This window comes from Salvia splendens, chromosome 18, assembly GCF_004379255.2.
Source record: "Salvia splendens isolate huo1 chromosome 18, SspV2, whole genome shotgun sequence".
In the NCBI taxonomy this organism is placed as follows: domain Eukaryota; kingdom Viridiplantae; phylum Streptophyta; class Magnoliopsida; order Lamiales; family Lamiaceae; genus Salvia; species Salvia splendens.
The window spans coordinates 11,120,404-11,130,811 of NC_056049.1; the positions used below are offsets into that span (position 1 = coordinate 11,120,404).

The 10,408-nt window shown below is 32.7% G+C and overlaps 2 long non-coding RNA genes across 2 annotated transcripts; both read left to right on the plus strand.

The window, feature by feature from the left end:
• The first annotated feature begins 1,110 nt into the window (after positions 1–1,110).
• LOC121776494 lies at positions 1,111–3,863 on the plus strand. The gene is made up of 3 exons (XR_006045305.1): positions 1,111–1,219; positions 2,214–2,310; positions 3,778–3,863. It is a non-coding gene; the product is annotated as an uncharacterized LOC121776494 (long non-coding RNA).
• A 3,144-nt stretch (positions 3,864–7,007) lies between these two features.
• On the plus strand, positions 7,008–10,205 carry LOC121776439. Its single transcript, XR_006045291.1, has 3 exons — positions 7,008–7,324; positions 8,319–8,415; positions 9,883–10,205. It is a non-coding gene; the product is annotated as an uncharacterized LOC121776439 (long non-coding RNA).
• Positions 10,206–10,408: the final 203 nt, after the last annotated feature.

Genomic DNA, 10,408 nt, shown 5'->3' on the forward strand with positions numbered 1-10,408 from the left:
ATTATTAGAAAACGAGCACCTGCTGTTTGCAAAATGGAAGGAAAAACCTTCGATGTCCAACATCGGAATGGAAATAATATTTTTTGAAATAACTGGAACGAAATAACAATTATGTAAATCTAGTCTATGTCATGAGGGAAGATCTAATCTATAAGTTCCCACGCGTTCGGCAGCAACTTTTGCTCCATTTCCAACACGTAGGTCTACTTTCCCAGGCCTCACTTTCCTGCTGTCAATTAAACCTTGCACATTATTACAAATGTGTGAACCACAAGTGGTATCCAATACCCAGGATTGTGAGTTATTCATAGACATATTTATCTCAATGACAAACATAGCTGAGCTCCCACTCATTGCACCTTGTGCCTTGAGTTTTAGGCAGTCTTTCTGCCACTCCGTGAAATTTGACCTAGTCAATTTGTTTGTTTCCATCATACACTCATAAGATAAGTTTGACATATGATCTGAACAGAAAATAAAACTAAAAGCAAATTAGAAAAGCATATAAAGATCACATTCGCATCACTAATCAAACAAGGGTTTATTGTATTGATTAGCTCCCACTAATTTTAACATATATTATGTAACATCCCGAATTATAGGGCTTGACGAAACGTTTGGATATGTGATGAGGAATAGTAGTTAAGTTAAACTATAAGGTAGAAATTTAATACGAAATATCGATTATGCGATTTTCGGCAATTTCTTTTACCCACGTAAAATCGTAAATCGAAGCTAAGGGCTAATAATTTTATAAATTATAAAATTATGGCCTAGCATAATTGTAAATAATGTGAGGAATTATTTTGGGCCATTAGAAGGTAATAAAAAAAAATTCTATCGCATATTTTTTCAGTTTTTAGCGAAAACAATCGGCGAAACTTTTGAAGATATAGACAGGAATAATTTTACCTTAAACTAGAATCTAAATGCTAAATGAGGGTATAAAGAAATCCTAAATGTGATATCATATGGTAGGAAAATAAAATATTGGAAGATTAAAAGAATAATTAAAAATATTTTACATAATAAACTAAATCTAGAAGATTCTAATCAATTATATATTAATCTAGACTTCATCTTCCACTCATTTTCTTCAAAAAAAAACCGTGCATATCAGCCCCCATAGGAGAAGTAGACCTCAAGCTTTCATCTCCCTCTATTTTGCAAATCGTTCGGTGAAATTGAATTCTAGACACGTACTCCCCGATGACTTGAGGTAAACCTTCTTTTCTATACCACTTTTGTTGCTATTTGAGTGATGATTTGGAGGGTGTGTGGGCTGTGATTTTCATGCTTCATATGTGTGAGTGGAGGTGTGGTCTTTGTTTAATTCTTTCGATAGATACGAGTTTGTAGACGTCGATAACGTTGGGTTACACCCTTGGATTTAAATGTATCGAACCCTAACCCAAATTTCCATCATGATCGAAACCCTAGGATATAATTGAGGTGTTTGGCCTGTTGTGGATTTGAATTTGGTTGGGAAAAGTGTTTAACGTCGTGAATAAACGTCGTTTGATTCGATAATCGGAATGAAATCCAATTATGGTAGAAATTGTGAAATAATCGAACAAAGTAGGCTATAACTAAATAGTTTTGATATTATATAGAGTAAATGGTTGTTGATTTATGGTTAATGGGATGATTAAACATAAATGGAAATAGAATTTGATACAAAAGTATGAGTCAGATTTACTCTTCTATTTTTTAGCCCCATATTCCGAATTGTTTTGAATATTTAGGACTGTGAAAAGTTTGGTTTATCAATTTTTATAATAACTCTGATGAGTCTAGAGAGTCCCTGATTTTTATGGAGAATTTAGGAGTTCGTTTACTATGTGTATAAATTGTTATAACAATACAGCTACGAACTGTCAAAATTCTGGTACTTTGTCATATTTTGGTATGTGTTATCCGAAATATTTAGGGCATGTAAGGTCGATGAAAACTTGATTTCATAATTTCTAAATTAACTATAAGGTGTTTAGTTGTTCTCTGAATTTTATGATTAATTAAAGAGTACAAATACCATTTACAAAAATTGTTTAGAAAATGCTGCCAGAAATTGTCTGATTTTGGTAGTCTGTGGGAAAACAAGAATATCTCTTAAACTATTGGGAATCCTTGAGTGAATCATGTTGGATTATAAATTGACTTCTTTGGGTAAATATGAGTTATTAATAGTTATGCTATTTATATTACGCATAAAGGCGAAGGAACCTATAGTGCATTTTGGAGACAAAGGAGTGAACCTAGAAGGTAGAGAAGTATCAAGGTGAAATATGCTTATGTTCATAAGCCTAAGAGGTAGGATATTCTTACTATGAATTTTACTTCTCTGGTTTGAACTGTGTGAACTAAATGTATAATAATATGTTATTCTATGTGATAATTATATATATGTCATTAGAAGACACAAATGGAATTATTATGATATTTATAAACATGATATGAAAGTTCTACAAAGAAATTGTATAAATATAATTATATGATGATGATAGAAATAATATGGTGTGAAATGTGATAATATGCGTTGAAGTGTGTATGAATCACACTTTTAATTTTACATATATTATGTGGTTGATTGCTATATGTTGATTGTGGTGAATACTTGGGTTATATGGTGTGAACTAAATATGGTTATGCGCTATTTGATATTGATGGTGGAATACGATATGGATATGTGATTGATGCAACAGATATGTTTTATATGTTATATTCGAATTATTTGGTAGGATAAGATATGGATATGTGATTGATGAAATTGATATGTTTTGCATATGATATTGGAATTATATGAATCATTCGACTAAAGAGGATCTGTGACGGTCTTGCCCTGGATCTGAAATCACAGTGGACATATTGGGACCTTCGGGTCAAATCACAATGGGACCTTCGGGTCAAATCACAGTGGGACCTTCGGGTCAAATCATATTGGGACCTTCGGGTCAAATCACGGTGGGACCTTCGGGTCAAATCATATTGGGACCTACGGGTCAATCATATTGGGACCTTCGGGTCAATCATATTGGAAATCCCGGGCAGATACCAGGCCTGATCCGTCACAGAATAATAAAAAGGAATAGAGAGGCATATGTATATGGATATGAAATTGTTTATGATATAGGTTGTATATTATTTCTGATTATATGTATTTCGGTATATGAGTACCTTGGCGATCGTTATATGTGTTTGAAATGGGTTAACATTTGCGATTTGTCTGCGTTGGTGTGTGGATAAGAATGTGACATAAAGTTATAAATGACTGAATGACTTTGGATATGGAAATAGGACGTATGACAGATTATGGGAAGTAATATGCTTATAAGATAAGAATAAGTGTGAATAAATAATAATTAGCTAATTGAATAAATTAAGGAATTATATGGAAACATGTATTTTGTAAGTAAGTATATGAAGAATTATGGTGCAATTTGATAGTATTGTTATGAGATATTATCTGGAAAACACGGTGAACGTATAGATGTTGTAATAAAGTGATATATGGTAATACAAGAAAAGAATCATGATATATGATGTCTTAAGAAATGACAACATGTGGAAGGTGATACGGAAATTAATATGTGTTGAAGGGTAAAAGATTAATATAGTAAATTATGAAAGTGGGAAGTGCTAAGAATGAATGGTTATAAGTAAAAGATAAATAATGTAAAAGTCTCAATACAATTTAGATTAGAAAATTGATTTTTATAGTTTGGATATATCTACTGAGCTGTGGAAAGCTCACTCCTATCATCTTTTACCCCCCTGCAGGTTAGAGTTGATAGTATGTCAGTGTGGTTGGGCAGCTTTGCAATTTTTGGCGGGTCACTGGTGATCAACATGGTTAAAAATCGTGGCATGTTGTATAATAGTTCAATCTTTGATTTTTCGCTGGATAAATGTTAAGTTTTTAATTGTAATAGTTTTTAATTGCTCTTTTTAAGCTAAAAAGAAAATAGGAAAATTTCAGTACGTGTTGTCGATACTGAAACGTGACACCACGTATTCGGTGGGTTTACCTACCGGGTAAGGGGTGTTACAAGTTGGTATCAGAGCAAAGGTTTAGGCGGTTCTGGAAAGAAGTGATTCAGTAAAGTGTGTAGAAACATGCCACATAGGAGTAAATGTCTGTTAGTACCAGTGACTCGATGCAGCTGCCTATTTATAAAGTGGAAAGAAGTTAGTAAAGTACGGAACATAGTTTCCCGTGTGACCGAGAAAGATGTTATATGAGACTGGCCACCTCATATAGTTCGACTCTCGGTAACGTTATTTTGTGTAAAAGACTTAAAAAGTGCAGGGAGGGTGTGTTTGAAAATAGTGATGAAAAGTGTGTCCTAATGAAAGAAATGAGATTTGCTTCAATTGTATTATTCGATAATATGTCAAAATAAGATGTTGGTATGTTATGTTGAGAATTGTAGGAAATGAGTGTTAATATATGAAATATGATGTGATCGAAAATATGATACGCGATATATGGTGTGATGGGAGGAACTGATATATGATATACGGTGATAGGAGGATTCGATCGGACCTCAAGTGGGGCTATATGATGTGATTGAGATGATATATGTTATGCTTGAGTTCTGTATGGTATTATACGATGCAATTTGGTAGCTTTATGATATGATTGGTTTGCTGTACGATACGATTAGTAGTTTCTGTTGTAATTGTAAATGATGTTGGGATGTTTTGTAAATGCTGAAATTAAATAGTTGAGCACGTAATGAGGATATGGATGTGATATGTGATATTGATGTGATGTGTGGATGTCATGTGGAATACTTGATGATTGTGTGAATACTGATGACTGTTGACATGTTATGTGATTGATATTGCATACTATTGGATTATGGGCACTTGTTGGTTATAAGGAAAATGAGAAATAAATGATGGGATCTGAATCTGTGTGCCGTTGAATGGGTTATATGTGCGCTCGAGATCGAGCTATGTGATGTGTATGGAAGTATGGATTCTGTATAGATTATATGTGTGCTCAGAATTGGGCAATAGGAAATATGATGTGATGCGATAAAGATATAAGCTAAGTAATTGTACATGATATAAGATATGTGATACAAAATGTGATCAGATTAGAATGTGAACTCCGTAAGAACTATGTGTGCACTCGAAGACGAGCTAAGCGAATATGGAAATTTAAATGAGGATTTAGAAATGAAATGGAAAATGAAAATAGGTGCTCTAAGTGAGCTATAATATATATGAAATGATATGTCTAAAAATGTGAGTTTAAATGAAATAAATATATGAGCTTGAAATTGAGCGATATGAGGAAGAAGGGTACTATGCTTGAAAGTATGGAATCCAATGAATCATATGTGTGTTGTAAGAATGTGAAATGTATTGATGACCAATATATGATGAAATTTGAAAATGAAATGTGGTATATGGTGCGACGGGAGTATTCGATCAGCCCATGCGGGTGTACTTCGCTTAACCCATATACCTGTGTGTTATCACTAAGCACTTGAGACAAATGAGTGCAAATATTTGAGGTGATCGGTATGTATTTCTATATATGATTATGTGCGAACTAGCACATGTGATAAAATGTGTTATAATATGTGGACATATGAAACGTATACGATAACCGTGATATGTGACATGTGATTTGATGTGTCTTGATATATGTGTGACTTGGGAGTGGAAATGTGATGATATATGGTCTGATATTCCTGGATATATGGTCAGTGTATTCAGATCTTGTTATATGAGTTTTTATTGAGTTCTGATACTAGTACTAAGAGTTCAAGATTTAATGTTGTGATGATGAATATTGAGATGTGAATGTGTGGAACTATATAATGTTTTGGATGAAGTGATATATGTGACTGCGTGCTCTAAATGGACTATACGGTGCTAGAAAGTGAGCTATATGCATATAATGTGATATGATGGAAAATTTGTGCGCTGCATGAGATAGATGAATGTGTTTGAAACTAAGTCATATGAGGTGAAATCTGATATGATTGAAAGAAAGAGATTCATATGAATTATATATTTGAAAATGAAAGTAGAATGCAAAAAAAGGCTTATGCTCGATATATGATGGGATTTGAAAACAAATATGGTTGTTGATGAATACTGACTTGATATTTGAACTTTGTTGTGATTTGTTGGTTTGATAAAAAAAAGAGGTAATAAGCGAAAATAAGTATAATGGAAGTGATATGTAGTGCAAGGCGAACTAAAATAAAAGTATGTGATACAATTCAGAGAAATGTATGTAACTATGATGTGAATAAATGGTTGTGATAAGATAGAAAGCATGGCGTGCTAAATGACTGATAAAAGATAATAATAATATTATCACGTGATTGTGAAATGTGGCTGTGTTAAGATTGTGATATATTCTTTGAATTAACTCACAATAATTTGTGTGGTATGCTATTATCAGGTTATGCATTTTTACTACTATATTCTATAAATTTTATGAAGTGGCATAGGATTGTGACTTCGGTAAGTTCCAGGAAGTCAAAGTAAGATTGGATAAAGTTACATGTGATTATAAGAGATTGAATGATGTTATACGAAAATACGAAGGTTGTGCGAAATTAAAAGATAATATGAGATTAGATGATATGATACGATAAATGTTTATAGCTATTTAAATCAAGTGAAATTTCGAGGACGAAATTCTTTTAAGGGGGGAAGAGTTGTAACATCCCGAATTATAGGGCTTGACGAAACGTTTGGATATGTGATGAGGAATAGTAGTTAAGTTAAACTATAAGGTAGAAATTTAATACGAAATGTCGATTATGCGATTTTCGGCAATTTCTTTTACCCATGTAAAATCGTAAATCGAAGCTAAGGGCTAATAATTTTATAAATTATAAAATTATGGCCTAGCATAATTGTAAATAATGTGAGGAATTATTTTGGGCCATTAGAAGGTAATAAAAAAAAATTCTATCGCATATTTTTCAGTTTTTAGCGAAAACAATCGGCGAAACTTTTGAAGATATAGACGGGAATAATTTTACCTTAAACTAGAATCTAAATGCTAAATGAGGGTATAAAGAAATCCTAAATGTGATATCATATGGTAGGAAAATAAAATATTGGAAGATTAAAAGAATAATTAAAAATATTTTACATAATAAACTAAATCTAGAAGATTCTAATCAATTATATATTAATCTAGACTTCATCTTCCACTCATTTTCTTCAAAAAAAAAACCGTGCATATCAGCCCCCATAGGAGAAGTAGACCTCAAGCTTTCATCTCCCTCTATTTTGCAAATCGTTCGGTGAAATTGAATTCTAGACACGTACTCCCCGATGACTTGAGGTAAACCTTCTTTTCTATACCACTTTTGTTGCTATTTGAGTGATGATTTGGAGGGTGTGTGGGCTGTGATTTTCATGCTTCATATGTGTGAGTGGAGGTGTGGTCTTTGTTTAATTCTTTCGATAGATACGAGTTTGTAGACGTCGATAACGTTGGGTTACACCCTTGGATTTAAATGTATCGAACCCTAACCCAAATTTCCATCATGATCGAAACCCTAGGATATAATTGAGGTGTTTGGCCTGTTGTGGATTTGAATTTGGTTGGGAAAAGTGTTTAACGTCGTGAATAAACGTCGTTTGATTCGATAATCGGAATGAAATCCAATTATGGTAGAAATTGTGAAATAATCGAACAAAGTAGGCTATAACTAAATAGTTTTGATATTATATAGAGTAAATGGTTGTTGATTTATGGTTAATGGGATGATTAAACATAAATGGAAATAGAATTTGATACAAAAGTATGAGTCAGATTTACTCTTCTATTTTTTAGCCCCATATTCCGAATTGTTTTGAATATTTAGGACTGTGAAAAGTTTGGTTTATCAATTTTTATAATAACTCTGATGAGTCTAGAGAGTCCCTGATTTTTATTGAGAATTTAGGAGTTCGTTTACTATGTGTATAAATTGTTATAACAATACAGCTACGAACTGTCAAAATTCTGGTACTTTGTCATATTTTGGTATGTGTTATCCGAAATATTTAGGGCATGTAAGGTCGATGAAAACTTGATTTCATAATTTCTAAATTAACTATAAGGTGTTTAGTTGTTCTCTGAATTTTATGATTAATTAAAGAGTACAAATACCATTTACAAAAATTGTTTAGAAAATGCTGCCAGAAATTGTCTGATTTTGGTAGTCTGTGGGAAAACAAGAATATCTCTTAAACTATTGGGAATCCTTGAGTGAATCATGTTGGATTATAAATTGACTTCTTTGGGTAAATATGAGTTATTAATAGTTATGCTATTTATATTACGCATAAAGGCGAAGGAACCTATAGTGCATTTTGGAGACAAAGGAGTGAACCTAGAAGGTAGAGAAGTATCAAGGTGAAATATGCTTATGTTCATAAGCCTAAGAGGTAGGATATTCTTACTATGAATTTTACTTCTCTGGTTTGAACTGTGTGAACTAAATGTATAATAATATGTTATTCTATGTGATAATTATATATATGTCATTAGAAGACACAAATGGAATTATTATGATATTTATAAACATGATATGAAAGTTCTACAAAGAAATTGTATAAATATAATTATATGATGATGATAGAAATAATATGGTGTGAAATGTGATAATATGCGTTGAAGTGTGTATGAATCACACTTTTAATTTTACATATATTATGTGGTTGATTGCTATATGTTGATTGTGGTGAATACTTGGGTTATATGGTGTGAACTAAATATGGTTATGCGCTATTTGATATTGATGGTGGAATACGATATGGATATGTGATTGATGCAACAGATATGTTTTATATGTTATATTCGAATTATTTGGTAGGATAAGATATGGATATGTGATTGATGAAATTGATATGTTTTGCATATGATATTGGAATTATATGAATCATTCGACTAAAGAGGATCTGTGACGGTCTTGCCCTGGATCTGAAATCACAGTGGACATATTGGGACCTTCGGGTCAAATCACAATGGGACCTTCGGGTCAAATCACAGTGGGACCTTCGGGTCAAATCATATTGGGACCTTCGGGTCAAATCACAGTGGGACCTTCGGGTCAAATCATATTGGGACCTACGGGTCAATCATATTGGGACCTTCGGGTCAATCATATTGGAAATCCCGGGCAGATACCAGGCCTGATCCGTCACAGAATAATAAAAAGGAATAGAGAGGCATATGTATATGGATATGAAATTGTTTATGATATAGGTTGTATATTATTTCTGATTATATGTATTTCGGTATATGAGTACCTTGGCGATCGTTATATGTGTTTGAAATGGGTTAACATTTGCGATTTGTCTGCGTTGGTGTGTGGATAAGAATGTGACATAAAGTTATAAATGACTGAATGACTTTGGATATGGAAATAGGACGTATGACAGATTATGGGAAGTAATATGCTTATAAGATAAGAATAAGTGTGAATAAATAATAATTAGCTAATTGAATAAATTAAGGAATTATATGGAAACATGTATTTTGTAAGTAAGTATATGAAGAATTATGGTGCAATTTGATAGTATTGTTATGAGATATTATCTGGAAAACACGGTGAACGTATAGATGTTGTAATAAAGTGATATATGGTAATACAAGAAAAGAATCATGATATATGATGTCTTAAGAAATGACAACATGTGGAAGGTGATACGGAAATTAATATGTGTTGACGGGTAAAAGATTAATATAGTAAATTATGAAAGTGGGAAGTGCTAAGAATGAATGGTTATAAGTAAAAGATAAATAATGTAAAAGTCTCAATACAGTTTAGATTAGAAAATTGATTTTTATAGTTTGGATATATCTACTGAGCTGTGGAAAGCTCACTCCTATCATCTTTTACCCCCCTGCAGGTTAGAGTTGATAGTATGTCAGTGTGGTTGGGCAGCTTTGCAATTTTTGGCGGGTCACTGGTGATCAACATGGTTAAAAATCGTGGCATGTTATATAATAGTTCAATCTTTGATTTTTCGCTGGATAAATGTTAAGTTTTTAATTGTAATAGTTTTTAATTGCTCTTTTTAAGCTAAAAAGAAAATAGGAAAATTTCAGTACGTGTTGTCGATACTGAAACGTGACACCACGTATTCGGTGGGTTTACCTACCGGGTAAGGGGTGTTACATATTATGCCCCCAAACATAAAATACGAATTTATATCTAATATAAATTTTAGTGGTCCAAGATCCAAGTTTATATTATTGCAGCCTCTGCGAGGGCTGATGACTACAATAATATCACCAGGTAGGCCTCCAAGCCAATTGTAACAACAATTTTACAGTTCTTGGTTTATTAATCTAATTAATATACGTCCATAAATTATTCTAGTTGCGAGGGCTACTTAAAATAATTTAAGCAAGTCAACCCCATCACACGATGCC